The sequence below is a fragment of the Theobroma cacao genome, chromosome 7 (genome assembly GCF_000208745.1).
Source record: "Theobroma cacao cultivar B97-61/B2 chromosome 7, Criollo_cocoa_genome_V2, whole genome shotgun sequence".
Classification (NCBI taxonomy): Eukaryota; Viridiplantae; Streptophyta; class Magnoliopsida; order Malvales; family Malvaceae; genus Theobroma; species Theobroma cacao.
In genome coordinates, this window is record NC_030856.1 from 15,131,458 (window position 1) to 15,152,837 (window position 21,380).

Below are 21,380 nucleotides of genomic sequence, written 5' to 3' on the forward strand. Positions count from 1 at the left end.
CTATTAAGTAAAAATAAATATAATTTTTTGAAAGCTAAAAATGTAAATATATATTCTCAAATTAAAATATTTAATGACTTAAAAATTTTAATTTATAAAGTAAAAATAATACAAATAAAAATATAGTGAAAATTAGCAATTGAAAAATCTTGACCTAAATTTATAAGAATTAACGTAAAAAATTATAAAGGTAGAATAAGTATTTTTAAAATATTAATGTAATTGTGTGAGATTTAACGTAACAAGTCATAATGATAAGTTTAATTGAATTAAATTAGTTAGCTATAATGTTAATATTAAAAGGAATAATATTCTTATATTTAAAGGTAAAAAGCAGAATAAAAATAAAAGTTAAATAACATTGAAAATAAAATAGATAAGTTTAAAAATTAACTATGTTGTTTACCTTTTAGTTTGTTAAACATGTTTTTTTATTTTTTTAAACTTATATTAATTGACCTTATAGTAAGATTAGCCTTAGTGTAGAATTGACCACTTTTCTTATGTGATTCATTTATCAAATGATGATAAGCATGAAGAATAATTTTCAGTTTATTATAAGCTTAGCAACTTACAAGTATATTTCCAAGACACAACCTTGACTAAATTGCCTCAAACTAAGCCACTAAAACTATCCTTAATAAAAGAAGAAGCCTTTTCGGATACTCAGTTTAACTTGCAAAGTATTGTCCTCTTCAACCCCAGTTTCATGGTTTTGTTCACAAAGGTTGCATCTATCCCAAGTATATGAGTTCAAGTCTCTATATATCAATACCTATGTATTAAAGTTGTCCTCGAAAGGGGGCAATTGGTTAGGTTCTTGTAAATTTCAGTTGATCTATGAATGGAGGGCGAGGTCACGGTCTCTCATTTTGAAGGCAAATGCGGAACTTTAATACATCACCCAAAATATCAGGATGATACTAGGCAAATGTGGAACTTGAATGGTGGTTTCCATGATGTGTACAATGCAACACCTTATCTCATGTTGCACTGGGCTCTCATACTTTCTACTGGCTCATGCTCTAATACCATTTATCCTACACCTTGATCCCAAAGCATAACACAATCATATTTCTTTAAAGTCTCACAATAAATTAATTTTAACCAAATTCAAATTTGAAAACCAATCTAAAGTCTTCAAGCGAATAAATTAAATGAAATGAAAAACAAACAACATTGTTTACACTCCATATAAAGTCTTAAAACAATCATCATGTCACGATACTGATGTTCGATAACTAAATATACTCTAATTGGATAAAAGGAGAACTCCCGAAGTTTGATTTCCTCCTTCCCACAAGTTTGGAACTCTTAGCACTTAATCATCTGTAGAATGTAAAGAAATGAGTGAGCTACTACATAGTGAGTACATATCGTATAAATCATTTAGAAACATTAACTTCATGAATTTTACAATATATTAGCTAAACAATGAAAGCATGCTACCAAAACACAATTAAAGAATTATTATATGCACAAACACGAAACATAATAACCCTTCCCTCACAACAAAATATCCAAAACAAAAGATTCCCACCCCACACACCCAGAAACGCATCAACACAACCAGGAACCCAATCAAAATATCACTCAGCCAAAAATGATTAATTCATGATTGGTGGAATTAAAGGCCAAATTAAATATCATTATTGATACTTATTAATATTATCCTAGTTGGTAATTTAAAATAGTCTGTTATTTTATTTTTTTCACATCAACAAAAAATAATGAAATAATTGAAATATTAACAAAAAATTCCTTTTTCCGTTCAAATAATGGTAAAATAGCACGAGTCATACACTTCGTTTAGAAAACACTTCTATGTACCATCATTTAGATGGAATTTAACTTTTGTTTCAATCTTAGACATTGCTAGTTATGCTTTTGAAATAAGAAAAAAATCCAATTATTTATATAAGATTGATTCAAAAGGTATTGGCCATTGTCCTTATCTCATGGATTATTTTGAATTTGTTTAACTCAGACAATTATATATATGCCAACTCATATTATGTTTAAAGAGTTTCCAAAAGCCTTGTATAAAAGAAACGTCTTCGAAGTTATGACATTAAAGACTTAGCCACATCTCCAAGGAAAGGGTAGAAAGATAAATAAAGGATAACATCTTGTTTATTCTTATTTCTAATGACCCAGAGACATGTTAATTATTTTAGGGTAAGTTAACAAAGACAAAGAGACAATGATACAATCGATGTTCTAATTTCTTGTAGCTTACTTACAGTTGCATAAGTGGATCTTATAGCCATATTATCTAGAATTGTAGATATTTTGTGACATTTATTGATGATTTTTCCCACTAAGGTTTTCTATTCTTAATTAAAAAAGAAAAGTTTGAAACTCGTGATAAATTCAAGATATTTAAGAATGAAGTGTAGAAAAAGTTGGGAAAAACCATTAAGATTGTCAAGTTTGATAAGGGTGATGAATATTATGGCAACATGACATAATAGGATAATAAAAGGATCACTTTGCCAGATACTTAGAAAGTTGATGAATAGTGCCCCAACACACTATACTTGGTAGTATTGAAAAAAAATGACATGGTTAAAAGGCAAAATTGTACCCTACAGGACATGATAAGTGTGATAAGTGAGAACAATTTTTACCAAAGTTTGTGATAAGTGATGAAGTCCCAACAAAATGTTGTAGAACAAGTGCATCAAGAAAATCCACAGGATAAGGGAGCTTGCTCTTTCCTCGAGCATCTATCTTTGAAAGGGTGATTATAATACTGGCCATGTAGTTGATCCAAGACCTCCTAAGAAACTATTTCTAACCGGTCTTCATACTTTGAATTGTGGAGGTCACCGAATACATTTTGTCATAAAATATATAGCTGGCATGAAAGCCATTACATAGAAGTGTGTGGTAGAAGGGTTCACGTAAAAGTTAAATAAAATTGGACGTGATAGACGTCCCTTGTCACCCATGTATGACTCGAACACCATACTCATAACTTTTGAGAATTTGTGAAATGCACCTATATTTTCATCAAGTTAATGTTTTCTGATCTCGCCGCTCATTTAGCTTTATCATCTGGTAGAAATTGTGACTCAAATCTCAACTAGTTGGGATAAATTTTTTCTTTTATGTTTAGAAGATGTTGCTTGGTAATCAACTTTATTTGGCAGACAAGTTTACTTGATGGATAAGAAGACTTCTTAGACAAAAGATCTAAAAGGAAAGTGATTCATGGTGGACAAATTTGTAGGTTTATAAATAGAGGAGAGTCTCAACAGAGTGAGGTATGAGAGAAAGATATAAGAAAGTTGTAAAGTTTACATGGTAGGGTGGGCAGACACCTCATGACTCTAAGGGAGAGTGTTCATGGATGTCTAAATTTGGTTTTGTGAGTGATTGTGTTTAGTGAAACACAGCGAGAATGGTCATGTTTGTTTGGGTTTGGGATTGTTTTGTGAGTTGAGCGTTGATGATTTCTTTGTTGATTGTAATTGTTTACAACTAATGAATCTTTTCTCTCATCTTTGGATCTGGCAAGTTGAAGTGACAGAATCTCATTAAATTCTTAGATCTTGTATGCTTAATTTATTATTGGATTATGATTCTATTTACCTGGGCTGTTAATTGATGCGGAGTTTATTGTAACATCATTAGTGAGTAAGACCCGTGAGCATAAACTTCTTATCCAATTTTTTCCCAAGGATTTCCGATGATTAGTTGTTTGAAAATGTCGTCACACTGTGGCATAATTTCAACCAGTAATGAAACGAAACAAGCATAATTTCAGCATACGAAATTAAAAGAGAAATGAAGTTCAAGCACATTAAAAGTTACAAGTAAGAAATTATAGTCACCTGGAGTTAGTTCCCCACTGCTCCTCAAGGGAACAAAAGAGCAATTATAGAGTTCAAGAAAATCTGGTTGTCATCATTTATTTCTTTTGCCAGAGAGAATTGCGTTCTAATCTCGGCAAGGTTCTGCTCCAATCGTCCCAGCTTTTCTTGGTATTCCTGCAACTCCTCGCGGTCCATTTGTCTCTTAAGATCTGCTATCTTTGATTCCAAACTTTGCTGCTTCTTCATCGTTTTCTTGTTTTGGAAGTATCATCAGTAAAGCGGGAAAAGGCACAAAAGCATTAAAAAACTGGAATCAATTCCGCAAAAAGAAAAAAGTTAATTAGCTACATAACTAACCTCAAACCTCCCTTTAGAACATGTATGCTTCTTGTGCTTGTTATCTCTCAGTTCACTTTCCTTCCTTGGGGCAATGGGCTTCTTTCCTTTTCTCTTCACACTGCAGTCGTCAAGTCAATGTTTTGTCTTATTCACATGTAGAAGAAGAAGAAAACATTTGTTCGTGAATAAAGGACTTCACAAAAGAAAGAATTGTATTTTACTATACCTTAAGGTTTCGTTGGTGGAGGATTGGCCGGTCTCAAAACATTTCTTCATGTTTGTGTTAACAGAGGGCCGGAGAAATTGTGAGAGAAGCAGAGGGTTTCTTGAGGTCTTCACTATGTTTTTGCTTTTTTGGGTGTTGGTGGTCTTCACTTTAAAAAGCATGCAACTCTTTCTTACATATAGAATAGTTCTTAACGACTCGCGCGATCCTTGAGAAGACAACAAAGAATTTATTTTTAGAACAATGAAAAATATAATAAGAGGGTAAAGTACTAGCTTCCAAAAAGTTTGAAGGGAGATAGTTACGAGCAAAATGATTTTTTATTAATTTATTTAAAATTTAAAAAAATTAATATTATTAACTTTACAAAATGTTCGACTCTTTTTTACCTATACGATATTCCTTAATGTCTCGTGTGATCTATGAGAAGAGAATAAAAAATTTATTTTTTAGAACGATGGAAAAGATAGTAAAAGGCCAAAGTAGTAGCTTCCAAAAAATTTTTAGGGAGATACTTACAAGCAAAATTATTATCTTTTAATTAATTTAATTTTTTTTAAAAATAATATTATTAACTTTAAAATCATTCGACTTTTTCTTATATATAGGATATTGCTTAAAGACTCACGATCTATGCAAAGAGAACAAAGAATTTATCTTTTAGAACAATGGAAAATATAGTAAGAGTCCAAAGTACTAGCTTCCAAAAAATTTTAACACTACAAAGATGATATATATATATAGATATAAACTATTGATAATTGTTTACTACTAGTATATTTGTGGGAGATGTTGACTTGAAGGAAACCTATATTTGTTAATCTTATTGTGCTAATTAAGGAGCATATCTAAGTAATTTTTTATATGTAGTATGGCAATGTACTCACTTAATTTCAGCATTTTCCTTCTTTTAAATTCTACAACAAGATCAAATTTTGAACGAAAACAAGTGAAAACTCTAAATAGTTCAAATTTTAATCATTTTCTAATCTGATTTTGAAAATTTCAATTATGAAAAATATATCATTTTACATACCACATTAATAAAAGAAATAAAAAATTACACGAATTAATAGATAAACCAAATAAAAGCAGTAAGTCTAAACTCACATATGAACTGCTGTGCAAAGAAATGCAAACTTTTAAATTTCATAACATTAAAATTTAAATTTATACAATAATCCTATTAAGTAAGCTTTTAAAACAATTGGTCTCTTAATTTAATATCAACAAAAAGTCAACCTATGGGCAACAATACTATGATGTGGCACTAAGTGGATTAATGAAAAATGTGTTAAACTTTTATATATAAAAAATTTGTACTAATCCAAGATATACCATAGTAGTAATTAGAATATACAAACATACCTAACTCTTCATATGTGAGTTGACAACAAAAATAATACTGACTAGATTAACTGATCGAATTCAATGCACAAAAAACTTCTTCATCTTTTTCTAATAACACTCTAATTAGTGAGATCTTAATGTTGTTGTAGACAAGAGAAGAGACTTAGCATTATTGATAACTCTATTATATAGAGTTATTTAGCCACATTTTGGGGTATTAATGTAGCTAAGTCCTTGTGTTTTAAGTAGTTTTTAGACAAATTTCATGTTTTTGATTGATTAGTTTAAAGTATATGAATTTAGTCTAATTCATGTAATGCTAGTATATTTTCATATTGAAGGTTCTATTTTAAGCCAATGCTAATTTAGTCCTTGTGTTTGTAGGTTTTTAAATGCATAAAGTTGAATGATGATAAATTATGCAATGGAGACTAAGTGCGGATTTTCACTGAACATGTTGTAGTAATTTGGACATAACTCAAGCTATAGAGATCCAATCAATGTGATTCTTAGACCATAAGAAAGCTAAAAGGTAGACTACAACTTTCATTTTTACCACTCCACCCAGATCAACCTCGAGGTAGGAGAAAATCACGTTACAAGATGGAACATTGCAATAGCTTGCACCAAGGCAGCATAAGGAGGAACAGCACCATAGCCTTGTAGAGCTCAAAGCCATAGTGCCCAAGAGAAGCTGCATGGCAGCCATACAAAAACTAGACAATCTAGTGCCACAATGCCTAAGGATAAGCCCTACGACGTTGGTTGAAAAACAAGGGAAAAAAATACCTAAGTCATCAATGCCATGACGCTCGTGGAGCAAGGCTGCGGTGTTCTAACAAGGATTATGAGGATTTAGCCAATCGAGAATTGAGTTATTTAGGGTTTCTAGAGGCTATAAATTGGTCTTTTTGAGTAGTTGAGAAAGAGAGGTTCAGGGAGGCAATAAACGGTAGTTTTTGAAAGAAAAAGAAAGGGTTTTCAACGAGAGAAATGTGAAAAAATAAAAGGAATTGAGGATCTCGAATTGAAAGAGGTTTTGATATTTCTTTACTCTTCAATTCTTTTTTGTTCTTTTCCTATAGAAATGATCTTTTCTCTAGAATTAATTATGTTTGCTGTAGAAACAATGATGTACAAATTTTGTTTTCTAGGATTGTAGGTTATTTCATTATGTAATTTGAATATTTGATTTTTCCTTGCTTAGTTTTAATAGATTATACATGGTTTATTCAATTATCTACTGATTGCTTTCACTGCTTGATCACTAGTTTAAATGTCTTAGGTCTCTAAATGCAACTTGACAGAGGGAGTTTATGATAGATCGTTGCTTTAAATAGCCTATGTTCGATTCATTTCGGAGCAAGGTGATAGTTTTGCATTTAGGATAGACATATACCTAAATACCTTAGGTAGCCAAATTAGAACATGAACATAATGAACATTTTCTAATTAATTTGCATAGACATATGAAATTAGTTTTGAAAAGGTATGTGTGCAAGATCTCGACAGAGACTTGTAAATAATATGAATTCTAGGTTAGCCATGTATTAAATTAATCAAAGATAAAGAGAATGATTACTTTCAAATGAAGTTTTGAAAGACTCCATAATCCTAGGCTTTAGGATTAATATCTCTCTTAATGAAATTCTGTTCTTGTCACGACCCAAACCCAGGGTCCATGATCGATGCACGAGCCTAACAGGCAAGCCCACTAGAACCCGAGCAAGCCTCAGAGTTCATATTCAAATATACATAGGCCAAGGGATTCAATCACCAAATATTCATAATAAATTTGAATACAATACAATATCCTTAGCTTAATTTCCATGCAAATAGTAATAAGGCCATACGTTGGCCATCCAAATGGGTTCATACATATTAACCCTTAATACACAATATAACATGGTATTCAGTGCCTACACACATTATCCACAGTGGAAGGCCTTAACTAACTCAGCGGAGTGACCAAAACGAAGAACTTACTGGATGCCAAAATTGGTCTATTGTTGGCCTTTACCACACAACTCTGTGGCCTACTTATCTGCATATGGTATACAACTGTGTGAGTACTATAATATTTAGTGAGTGGTGCATATAAACAAAATCATATATATATATATAAAATACATATGAAATATATGCACTGTCCGTGCATCTAGATGTTCCAGCAAACGTCTTTGAATGTAGTGTATATCATTATCCATAAGATCCCAATGTGAGAGCATATCATCATCCTCGATGTCTCCAAAGATTATCACACATCATTAGGTTTACTCTCGAAGCTAATCAAAGTTATTCAAATCGTCTTCCATGGCATACTCTAGTCATTGGAGTATCACATCAAAATCATATTACATTTATCTAAGCTTCTCCATGGCTATCTCACATCACTTACAAATCAAATTAACGAGTGGTCCTCCTTTGGACATAATCAGAGCTCGATGGCCAACCAATGAAGAATCAGATCACGCTCAAGGCAAAGCTGCGGTAGAGAAACAGATCACCCATGTGTCGAAGCAACGGGCGGAGAACAGATCACGCACAATGCTAGAGTAGTTGGCAGAGAACAGATCATCAACCGAAATAAACTCTTGATGTTGGCATCACAATAAGTAATCTCAACATATGACATCAAAGCACTGCAGCCGAGATTCATGCCATGGTCCCTGCTTACCACAATCCCTATAAGGACACACATAGTCACTAGGGGACAAAAATCCATTCAACCACAAATCAGATCATCGTCTGAATTCATCCCTCGGATGGAAACACAAATCCACAAACAAGGCTATCATGCCTTTGTCGTTCACATCTTTCTTCATCAAACCACAAATCACATTTGTCGAGCTTCAATCATTTTAAGCTTGGTTAGGGTTCTAAATTCCTCAAAGTCTCCAAGGCATCATTCAATCAAATCATCTTAACATATCATTCACCTAGAGTAATCTAATCTTGAGGGTCCATCACAGCCTTTAGATGTCTTAGTCTAAGCACACACAGCATAGGCCACCCATGTGGCTCACATCACAATAGACAATCACACACAATTTGCATATATACATATACACATATATTGTTCTCTACCCTAGGTTCGTTCATCTAGGCATACATATTTCATTCTAATACCACGACAACACATCTACCATGCGTCATGCATTACATGCATTTTATTTAAAGCCACTCGTAGTGACAAATTGGAGGCACTCCCTGCCAAGCTTCGATCTTTAGCTTCCCATCATCGTCTAGCTTGCCAATGAGTTGACTTAACTCTGTTTCCCCCTTCAAACACATTAAAACATCGGAATGTTACTCATTCCTGACTTTTGAAAAATTCTAGCTTTTGCATAACTAACCAAATCTTAGCAATCCAACTATTTAAGCTCAAATCTTTCATTAATGAGCTAAACCTATACCTTAGAAGTCCAATTCCATGGGTCTTAGCTCCTAAATTCGTCAATCCAAACTAAAGGGGGAAATTTCCAAATCTGGAGAAAATGAAATTTCTTAGCATTTAACCAATTAAATTGGAAAATAATCGGTAAAACGTTAAATCTTACCTCCATAATGGTTTCCCTAGCTCTAAATAGCATCAAATCACTTCAAAAATCTATTTAGGGCCTTAGGGTCTTAGGTTCTAAAGAGACAAAGGGAGAGAAAAGGTTGGACGAAATGGCCCAAAATCCCTTTTTATTTTTACCTTTCCTCTATGATGTATCGATACATTTTGGCAATGTATCAATACATCTACCCTAATTTTGAATGAATGTGTCGATACATTTCAGGCAGAATGCCCTCTGCCCAACATGTATCAATACACGTAGGAAATGTATCGATACATTTCCCCTTAGGTGCTCTTTGCTTCAAATGTATCAATACATTTTGGACAATGTATCGATACATGCCCATCTTTGGCCAAATCTATCAATACATTTGAGAATGTATCGATAAGATGTTCTTCCTAGGGCCTTTGTTTTTCTTCCTGCCATGGATGTATCAATACATTAGGCTTTGTATAAATACTTTCACCCCTGCAGGCAGTTCTAAGCTTTTGAAAAACTCAAAAAATCCAAGTTTAACACTCTAATATTATTCTCAGTTGATATTACCGCTCAAATCATTCATTTAAATTAATCCCATACACATAATCTCATAAACACAACATCAAACTTAGAGCAACACCTCAAACTATGGGATTTATAATATATTTCCTCAAATTTGCCTAAGTGTCAATATATACACTCTCAAACACTTGGCATACATATCATATCATCAAAATCCTCAAAACTCCACATATTTCATAAATCATTCTTAGTCTACATAAAAAATTAGGGGTGTTACAATTCTTCTTTATTTACCTAGTTTTAAAGAGCATTTTTAGTTTAATCAACCATTCAAAATTGAGTGCTTGGATTAGATAGATTTTATTATACATTTAGTACCTAGTAAGAATAGGTACAAATCTCTGTGGGAAACGATACTCAACTTACCTTTGTATTACTTGTACGGCCATGTGCACTTGCGTGTATTAAATTGACCAACAATGACCTTTATATAGTGAACCGTAGTCCCACCCATCATAAGATTTAATTAGCGAAAACATTTTTTTGAAACCTTGATTTTACATTAAGTGAAACTTGGTAAAATTTGATCATTTAATGAACAATATTTTGATTTGATTACTGGATGAGTTCTCTCAATCATTTGGTTATAAATTTTTTCAAAATATAGTGTTATATTTGTGGATGATTGATGGTTGAAAGAATGTAAGTGAGAGGAAACTTAAAGAATAGATTTTTGCATGTTAAGGCATGAAGGGTCAATGTGAAACCTCGACCTCCATAGATGCATAACTTGAGGTAGAAATGAAGACATGGATTAGGGGTAATTTTGTCATTTTTCTTGGTGAGTTCCTAAAAATAGGCTTTCTAATATTATTGAGGTCTAAATAAGTAAAATAAGTAAATAAATAATATATAACAATAAAATAAATAAAATAAAAATAATTTCCATAATAGGGGTAAAATGGTAATTTTAGCTCTCAAGTCTGAATTTCTAAGTTTTCATGAACTCAAGTACCCCTAATCTATTATGGACCTTTTCTCAATGTCAAAAGAGTAAAAAGTTTGAGCCAAAGGAAAGAAGAAGGCAAAGTCAACTATGCAATGGCATTTTTGTAAATAGGTGGAACTTTAGTCAACTCTAGGAATAAATATATAATTTTCCAACAACTTTCTCCTCACTTCCAATAGTTTTTTCTTCTTCTTCCCATCCCTTCTCTCCATTCTAAACTTTCAATCTTCCATGGAGGCCACCCTTGAAACCTCCATAAGTTTTTCAAATTAACTCCAATTCTCATGCTTTTGTACACTTTTTAATAAGATTTTTCGTGCACTTTTACATTTTCAGCTTAAAAACCCTCAAAAAGTTTTCCTTTGCTCTTTTTTTCATTAGCTGAACATTTTTAGAGAGAAAAAATCTTTAAATTAGCTTGAAAAAACCCTTAAAAGAATTTTCCCTCTTTAATCCTTACTAAAGGATTCAACTACAAGTTCACCAAGGTGAGTAACGAGTTACATTTGATTTTTAAGTTGTTGGTGAATGGCCAATAATTAGAATTGTGGGTTGTTTTATTATTGAAGGTTATTTATTTATTTCTAGTGTGACTAAAGTAGTGTAAACAAATGACTAGTCAAATGGTAATTGGAAACTAGTTAAGAATAACTAGTAAAGTTTGATTTAGGAAACAACTTTTGGAATAATATTCATGTAAATTGAGTTGGTTGTGATGCTATTGTATGTGATAGGTTCCAACGAGACCCCACATCTCCACTTGGAGCATTAGTGGAAGTTGGAGTCGATTAAAGAATCAACAAGGACATGTGGGTGAACTTGCATTTAAAATGTTTTGGGAAATGCATATGTGTTTGAATGAATCATTCGAAAATTTTATTTGTTTTTGCTTTAAAATATACTTGGGGAACAAGCCCTTGATGAAATTTTCTTACGTTGTGAAATGTGCAATGTGATTAGCTCATGTGTTCCTACGTTATGTTGATGTGTATGTTATGCATTGAATGGTACTATTGTGTGACAATTGTAACCGTGCGTGTGCGGTGTGGGAGTGCACATGCTGGTGGTGATGTGGTGTGAGAGTATACATAATGATATTTTACTGTACGGTGTGAGAGCGCACATGATGACCTAGCTGTGTACGGTGTGGGAGTGCGCATGAGTTGGGGGGGTCAGTAGTTATATACATGTTTATATATGTTATAAAGAGGTTCAAGAAATAAAATGTGATTGTATTGAATGTTGAATGTTGACAATTATTAAATACGTTCAAATTGATTTTCGTTGCAGCAGGAACGAATTTTCGTCTTAGTAAAAAATCCCCTTAATTTCATCTGCCTTGAATTTCAAAGCAAAAAACTCTTTCTCTTGCTTGTTTTGCTTGGATATTTGCTGTTGTTCTCACTCTTCAATTTCATTGTTGATTAAGGATCCTTCAACACTAAGGGGTTAAAAAATCAAAGGTTGAACTGAAGGGTTTTAACAAGAAATTAAGCTAAATTGCATTGTTTTTTTAACATAAGTGCATCATGTTTTCTAATACTTTCATTATTGTTTGCTTGTTCCCTTCCTATGTTCACTCACTAGGTTTATACTCACTTTTTTCAACTTCATGTTTTCGGACTCGGAGGCAATTGGGATTTAGATTGAGGTGTGCACATATATTCGTCTTTTTGCTAGGTATCATGGCATTCAGTAGTTGTACCTTCACCCAAGGTCACTCCGCTGGTAGTCAAGAGTCTTTTGCTTGTGTACACACACACGTGATGTAAATCACTAAGATTCATGTTATGAACAACACATGTATATTTTGATTGATGGTGCCACTATGAGTTGGCAATGGGTGATATTATTTTAGGTTACTATAAATGCAAGTATTTGATTGTCATAGCACATTATTAAAGTACTTATAGTTGAGAATTACGAAATGTGACCTTAGGAATGATGGATGAAAAGATGGACAGGACTACATAAAGAGGCTTGCTTAGGCTTAATGGGCTGTGCCCATTAGGCCCATGCACCAGTGATGGTCCAAAAATTGGGCTATGACAGTCAATCCCTAAGCAAGGAGGGTTGGTCCCTAGAAGTATTTTGGCTTAAATTAGCTACTGAAAGTGTTAAGGATCGACCTAAAGTTTAAAGGGTCGACCCCTGCAAGATAAAATACTTAAAAAAGCTTCTAAAACCAAAAAAATCTACCCTCGATTGTTAAAGGTTCAATCTTTACAAGTTAGAACCTAAAAATAGCTATTGGAAATAAAAAAGATTGACCCCTTAAGGTTAAAGAGTCGATCCCTACATCCTTGGGAAGAAAACATAGATCGAGGGATAGACCCCTAGGGTCTAGCAAGAAAAAATAAAAAGCCCTAACTCAAGCCTTACTTCTTATTTTTCATTATTTTATCCTCCATTCACTATTTAACAGTCTCCAAACTCTTGTACAACCCTTCAAGATCCCATTTAGGAAGGATTCAACCTTCCAAACTTGAATCTAAGGTGAGATTTAGCATTTTTATGTTTCAACCCATGGTTATGACCTTACTTTATATTTATTTGAATTTCAACTTATTAATCCTTAATTGAGTTGAGCATTTTAGGGCGTTTTTACTCTTAAAAAAGTTATGGAGGAAAGGATACTTGGGGTAGTTAAATAAATGATTTTGTTTTGAAGTTTTGAAGCTTGTTGGAATTTTAAAAAAAAATATTCGTTTACTCGACTAGTTTCAAAAATGGGTTTGCTAGAAACTATAAAGTTTATCATAAGATTTATTGTGCTAGGTGATTGTTAAAACTCAAAATCATAAAATGAGCAAGGTTTGGTGAATTGAAGCTTAGAAAAAATTGCTTCGCATCAAGGTGAATGGGTACACCTTTTGAAGTACTTTAATATGTAAAATGAGTATATTTTATGATCTATTTACCTTGGCATGATTTAAATGACTTTGGTAAAAAGATTGGTTTCAAATACTTGGTTCAAACATTTTCAAGAAAGTTTTGAATCTACTATGTATGTAAATATGGTACTATGTATTAGTTTTGAACAAAAAGAACATTATTTAAAGAAAAGAATGAAATGAGGGTGTAATAGAAGTTGAACTTATATGGGAGATAGACAGACTAGTACCATAACCAACGTATAGTGAATCAGGACCATCATTGTCATGACATGATTTTCGAGCCGTGATCGACGCATGGACTCAATGCACATAGTCCACTAAGCCCAAGCAAACCTATTTACGTAATCCTGCTCATCATCCGATCAATTATTCTAAAAGTTATATCTCACAATTTTACCCTTCAAGTACTTTACTAATAAACTATAACAATCAAAACTGCATTTATAATAACCCAAAATAATATTAACCATTGCCACTTATGATGGCTTACCAATCAAAATATACATATATGGTCTAAGCCATGAATCTTAGCACTTTACATCACATGTATGTATTTACAAACAAAAATGATGATGGGCTTCCAGCGGAGTGACCAAGGTGAAGGTACGGCTACGGAATGCCAAGATACCTACCAAGGATACGAATCTACAAGAACACCTCGACCTAGTTACCGGCTACCTCTTGATCTGAAAACATGAAGTTGAAAACAGTGAGTATAAACCTAGTGAGTGAACAAAGGAAGGGAACAAGCAACAATAAAGAAAGTTGATAATCATGATGCACTTATTCGAAAACAATGCAACTTAGTTCAAGTTCTATTTAAAATCCCTCCATTAAACCCCTTGTTATTAAATTATTTAATGATGAAGGAACCATATTCAGCATGAAGTTGGAAAGAGAGGAAATTTCCAGCAATCATCCAAGCAAGGTAGCATAAACAGAATGTTTCTTGCTGCAATAGAATCAATTTGCAATTAGTTGGAAAATTTTCAAGATTCATCATGCCATACAATAACATTTTATAATCATGATCTTTCTATTGCATATACATATACTTAAGCATATATCAATTCGTATACCACCCCATCTCACCCAGCTCATGTGCATCCTCCCACATCGTGCACATAGCAAGACACCTATCTCAACCAGCTCATGTGCATCCCCCCACATCGTGCACATAGCTGGACACCTCATCTCACCCAGCTCATGTGCATCCCCCCACATTGTGCACATAGCTGGAGTCATCGTGTGCATCCCCCCACATCGTGCACAGTTAATGCCATCATGTACATCCCCCCCACATCATGCACATGGGCAATATCACCATCCACCTCCCTCACCACCGTCATCACCGGCAAGTGTAAACTCACCCCACACATGCACGGTTGCATTTGTCACACAATGGCACCATTTAAGACATAGTATATATATATATATATACACATATCAACATTATACAGAAACATGTGAATTGATCACATTATCCATCTCATAACATGAAAACATTTCATAAGGGCTTGTTCCCGTGCAAGTTTTGAAGAAAGAACTAAATAAAATGTTTAAGGGGATTCAATCAAACATATATGTGTATATCCCAAAACCTTTTAATGCAAGTTCACTCAACGGTAATTGTTGAACCCTTAATCGACTCTAACTTCCCTAATGGTCCAAATGGGGCTGAGGGGCCTTGTTGGAACCTATCATTCACAAAAATATCACAGCCAATCCAAATTTACATTAATATCACTCCAAAAACTATTTCCCAAATCAAGCTTCAATAGCCCTTCCTATCTACCTTCCAATTACCATTTGATTGGCTATTCCATTTCTCTACTTTAGTAACACTAGAAATAGATAAACAATTTCAACAAATAACACAACTCATAACTTTAATTACTAGCCATCATCAACAACTTAAAACCAATCCTAATTCATCGCTCACCTTGGAGGATTGTAATGAAATTTCTTCCCAAGAGTCCTCAAGCTATCATGAAACCTCTCTCTCTCTCTTTACAAAGTTCAACTGGTGAGAGAAAGTGTTGAAAAAATATATTTAAGGGTTTGTTTAAGGTGAAGGAGTAAAAGAGTAGGGAAAACCATACAACAAGGTGTGTAAAGCACAAAAGTTGAGGTTAGTTTGAGAGAGTGATGGAAGCTTGAAAGAAACTTTCATGGAAGAGGAGAGAAATGTGAGATGGGAAGAGGAAGGAAAAGTTGCTGGAGAATTGTAGAAGTTGCTGAAAAAGATGAGATCGTTATAGTTAAAGCTTATCTAATTTCTCATGCAATTACAATAATGCCCTTAACAAGGCCACTTGTCTTCCTCCTTTTCTTGTGCAACCTTTTTATTCTTTTGACATTGGGAAAAGGTCCAAAATCCTTTGAAAGAGATCCCTTAAGTAGCCCTTAGAAATCCTAGCTTCAAAAATCCCCTAAACTTGTTATTTGTGAAAATTATGGTGAAGGCCGCCGCTCTCAATTTTCAGCGTCGTGGTGCTCAAATGTTCTATCTGAAGTGTTCTTCTAGCATAGTACTTCCACTTCAACAAAGATTTTGACCACGTTCCCTTCAAAACTGGGCAAAGTGGCAAACATCAAAGTTGTAGCCCTACCTCTTAGCTTTCTAATGGTTTAAAAATCATATCATTTGAACTTCTGTAATGGGAGATATTTTTGAAACACCGAAATATATGCAAATAGAGCAATAGCCCATTATGCACCTTTCTTCACCAATTAAAATTATTTTTGAATCCTACTCCTATAACGACATAAAATAATTATTAGTAATGTAAAACTAGCATCATTAGCTCAAATTAAACCTTTAAACATAAGTTTCACCTCGAGTTACGTGTCTATCAAGGTCAAGGTTTCACATTCTCCCTCACTAAAAGAAATTCGGTCCCCGAATTTAAATCAAACTATAAGGTAGCGTACCTCTACATATTAAAGAGGTGTGGGTACTTTGTTCACTTCTCTTCTTCGGCTTCCCACGTTACCTCTTCACTAGTGTGGTTTCGCCATAACACTTTAACTGAGGCTACATCCTTTGAACGAAGCTTTTTAACTTGCCTATCAAGGATAACTACTGGTTGCTCCTCATAGGTCAAATCATCCTACAGTTGGATGGTTTCATACCGTATTACATGAGATGGATCCGGGTTAAACTTCCTAAGCATTGATACATGAAACACGGGGTGAATATTAGAAAGGTCTGGTGGTAATGCCAAGCGATATGCCATTGCTCCAACCTTTTCAAAAATCTCGAAGGGTCTTATATACCGAGGTCTCAATTTTCCCTTCTCACCAAACCTCATTACCCCTTTTGTTGGTGAGACCTTAAAAAATATATGATCCCCCACTTGAAACTCTGAGTTCCTTCATCTGTTATCAACATATGACTTTTGCCTACTTTGTGCTGACAACATCCTTTGACGAATCATGTGTATTTTCTCGGTGGCGTCCTACACCAACTCAAACCCCAAGAGTTTCCTTTCTCCCACCTCTAGCCATCTCATAGGTGACCTGCACCTCCATCCCTATAATGCTTCAAATGGTGCCATTTGGATGCTAGCTTGGAAACTGTTGTTGTAGGCAAACTCCTCTAAGGGTAGATATCGATCCCACCTGACCCCAAGGTTTATTACACAGGCCCTCAACATATCTTCTAATATCTATATCATCCGTTTGGACTATCCATTAGTCTGAGGGTGGAAAGCTGTGCTGAAATCTAACTTAGTGCCCAATGCTTCTTTTAACTTTTCCCAAAACCTACTGGTGAATTGTGCCCCATTGTCAGATACTATAGAAGCAGGAATGCCATGCAACCGTATTACCTCGTCTACATAAAGTTGAGCGTACTGGGCGACCTTGTATGTAGTTTTAATTGGAAGGAAATGAGCTGATTTCGTTAGCTAGTCTACTATGACCTAGATCAAGTCGTAGCCCCCACTAGTTCGAGGCAAACCCGTTACAAAATCCATTGCAATATGTTCCCATTTCCATTCGAACACTAGTACTGGTTGTAGTAGCCCTGCAGGCCTTTGATGCTCGGCCTTAACTTGTTGACAAACCAAGCACTTGGAGACAAACTCAGCTACATCTTTCGTAAGTCCTTCCCACCAATATGCCTCTTTCAAATCTTGATACACCTTTGTAGCCCTTGGATGTACCACATAAGCTTCCATGTGTGCTTTATCCAATATTTCTCTCCTCAATCCATCACTATCGGGAACATAAAGTTTGGTTCCATACCTTAATACTCCATCTGTGCCTTAAGTAAACATCTTTCCTTTCCTTCCTTAAGGGTTCCTAAGGCCTTAGTTACGAACTCATCTTTACTTTGTGCTTCTTTAATCCGGTCCATTAAGATAGGCTTCACTCTAAAATGTGCTAGCAATGCATTTGCCTCTAAAACTTCCAAATGTACAACCATGTCTCCTAAGCTATGCATCTCCTTAATCAAAGATCTCCTATCTATAGAGATATGTGCCATGCTCCCCAATGATTTTTGACTCAAGGCATCCGCCACTGCATTGGCCTTACCGGGGTGGTAAAGAATAGTGCAATCATAATCCTTTAGCAACTCCATCTACCTACGTTGTCTCAAGTTAAGATCCTTCTATTGAAATATATACTTTAGGCTTTTGTGGTCTATATATATCTTGCAAGTCTCACCATACAAGTAATGTCTCCAAATCTTTAAGGTAAACATAATTGCTGCCATCTCCAAATCGTGTGTGGGGTAATTCTACTTATGCCTTTTAAGTTACCTTGATGCATACGCAATCACCTTCCCATGCTGCATTAATACACACCCTAAACCAACTCGCGATGCATCCCAGAATACTGTATAACCCCCTGTGCCTTGCAGTAGGCTTAATACTGGAGCTGTGGTGAGACATGCCTTAAGCTTCTCAAAGTTATCCTCACAAGCATCTGACCACTCAAATTTTGTATCTTTGCGTGTTAGCTTAGTCAAAAGAACGACTATTTTTGAAAAGTCCTTCATAAAATGATAATAATAGCCAGCCAAACCCAAAAAGCTTCTAATCTCTATAACTGATGTTGGCCTTGGCCACTTTTCCACTGCCTCAACTTTCTTTGGATCGACTTGTACCCCATCCTTGGATAACACATGTCCCAAGAATGCAATGCTTTTAAGCCAGAACTTACACTTGGAGAACTTGGCATACACTCGGTGTTTTCTCAAAGTTTGGATCACTATCTTAAGATGTTGCTCATGCTCTTATCGGCTCTTCGAGTAGATCAAGATATCATCAATAAACACCGCCACGAACTTGTCCAAATAGGGCTTGAACACTCGGTTCATCAAATCCATAAAGGCTGAAGAGGCATTCGTAAGCTCGAACGACATCACCAAGAACTCATAGTGCCCGTATCTTGTTTGAAAGGTAGTCTTTGGTATATCTTCGTTTCGGATCCTCAACTGATGGTACCTAGATCACAGATCTATCTTAGAGAAACATTATGCTCCTTGTAGTTGATCAAATAAATCATCTATTCTTGGAAAGGGGTACTTATTCTTCACCGTCACTTGGCTTATATCTCCAACCTTCGCTTGAGTATCTCTCACAACAGCCAAGTAACCTGAACAACCCTGTTTTAATAACCTTCTAGTAGCCATGACTGATATCAAATTGGTTTAAGCATTACTCCTATCCCCCTGAATACTAAATGATGGTTCACCGAGAAAATCATATCTAACCAATTTATGATAACAATCCACACTGGCATGGCAGGGTGATAGCCAATCCATTCCTAAAATCATGTCAAAGTCTAAGGTGTCTAACACCATTAGATTCACCAATGTGTTTTTGTCTTTGATTCAAACTACACAGGATTCATATCCCCATTCAACCACAAATACCTCTTTTAAAGGAGTAGACACCACCAGTTGTTCGTCTCTCCTAACACAATCCTTACCCAAAAGAAGTGCAAAACATGGATAAATAAAAGAATGGGTAACACCAGGATCAAGCAATACTTGAACATCCATATTACAAACGGAAAGAGTACTTGAAACCACTGTATTGGATGTTTGGGCCTCCTAGGGTGTTAAAGCATATACCCTCGCTTGGCCTCTACCGATGGAACTCTAACGTCCAGACCCAGAAGGCTTGCTTTGAGAGGAAGTAATAGCACCTCTACCTCTTAATCCATTAGCCTCTTAATTAGATGAGGCGGCTACTGAAGGAACTCTTAATATGTCCAGATTGACCACACCCATAACAAACTCTCGTAGTACGTAAGCATCGTCCACTATGTCATCTCCCACAAGTATCACAAGGGTGGATAACTTGACTACTCTGTCTAGAATCTTACTGCTTTCCTCCACTAAAAGTTTTTTGCCCTGGTCGAACGTTGACACTAGTCACATCACTCCCCTTTTGGGGCAATCGTGAGTCCCACTGTGGGCCTTGATGGCTAGAAGATGAAATACCACCATTAAAATCTTTGCCATCTTGATAACCTCTGTCTTGGCCCTTTTTGCTTTATCCCTTACAGCCTTACTCTCACTGGTCCTCATCTCAATCTGCTGAGCCCAATCCACTGCTGTAGAGTAGGTATTGAAATCTCGAGATGCCACAGCCATAAACAATGGCTCCACTAGCCCATCCACAAACCTCTGAATCTTCATCTCCTCTATAAAAACTAAATAAGGCACATACCGAGACAACTGTGTGAATTTTATGTCGTAATCTGACACCGCCATACTCAAGGTCTGCACCAAAGCCTCAAACTCTCTAGCCCTAGCATTACGTACACTGAGTGGTAAAAATTGATTTAAGAAGGCTGTACTGAACTCACTCCAAGTCAACGGTGCTGCATGCAATGGTTTGCCTTTACATAAGGAGCTATACCACTCTTGCTCCATGTCCTCTAATCGGAAGGCGGCTAGCTCGACTAATCGAACATTGAAACATCTCAAGGCATTACAAATTTTCTCCATCTTATCTAAGAAAATCTAGGGTTTCTTCAATGTATCAGACCCTAAAAATGACAGAGGCTTAAGCTTGAGAAAATCAAGAAGAGAAATCTCTAAATGACCTCTCTCAACCTTAAAATATTGGCGTTTGGCCTGCCCTTGGGAGCTAAGAGATTCTTGTACTGTAGGTCTCCCTTCCACTATCCCCTGTATATCATCCATATGGACTACCATCATCTCTACAACCCGATTAACTCCCTGTAGGTCTGCCGTCAAGTCCTCAATGGTAATGCCCCCAGTTGATTGTCTATCCACATCACCTGAAGACTATCCCTACCCTCGCCTACCCATAGGCATATCCGCACTCAGTGGCCTAGTGGCCCTACCACGTCTACCTCGAATCCTAAGCGTGGACGGCCGTGACCTATTTGTCATCTCATTAAGAGCATCTTGATCCCCCATCCGTCTTGAGGCGGCATTCTTACCTAGACAAGAGCAAACACTTGTTATTAAACACATTTTATAATCATACTTAAGGAGAAAAGGTGGTTTCTAAGATAGGGAATCTATGTGGTCCCTTGGTAGTAAAATTTGCCATGGTTCACACTTCACAATTGAAGTTTCCACATAAAGACCCGATATTCCGCTGGGCCAACAAAAAGGAAGTCCTAGGACCTAGACAACCTAGGGCTCTGATACCAACTTTGTCAAGACCCGATTTTCGAGCC

The 21,380-nt window shown here is 35.3% G+C and overlaps 1 long non-coding RNA gene across 1 annotated transcript; it reads right to left on the reverse strand.

The window, feature by feature from the left end:
- On the reverse strand, window positions 1,133–4,538 carry LOC18594828. The gene is made up of 4 exons (XR_001928728.1): window positions 4,387–4,538; window positions 4,179–4,278; window positions 3,840–4,073; window positions 1,133–1,329 (listed from the first exon to the last, which is right to left on the reverse strand). It is a non-coding gene; the product is annotated as an uncharacterized LOC18594828 (long non-coding RNA).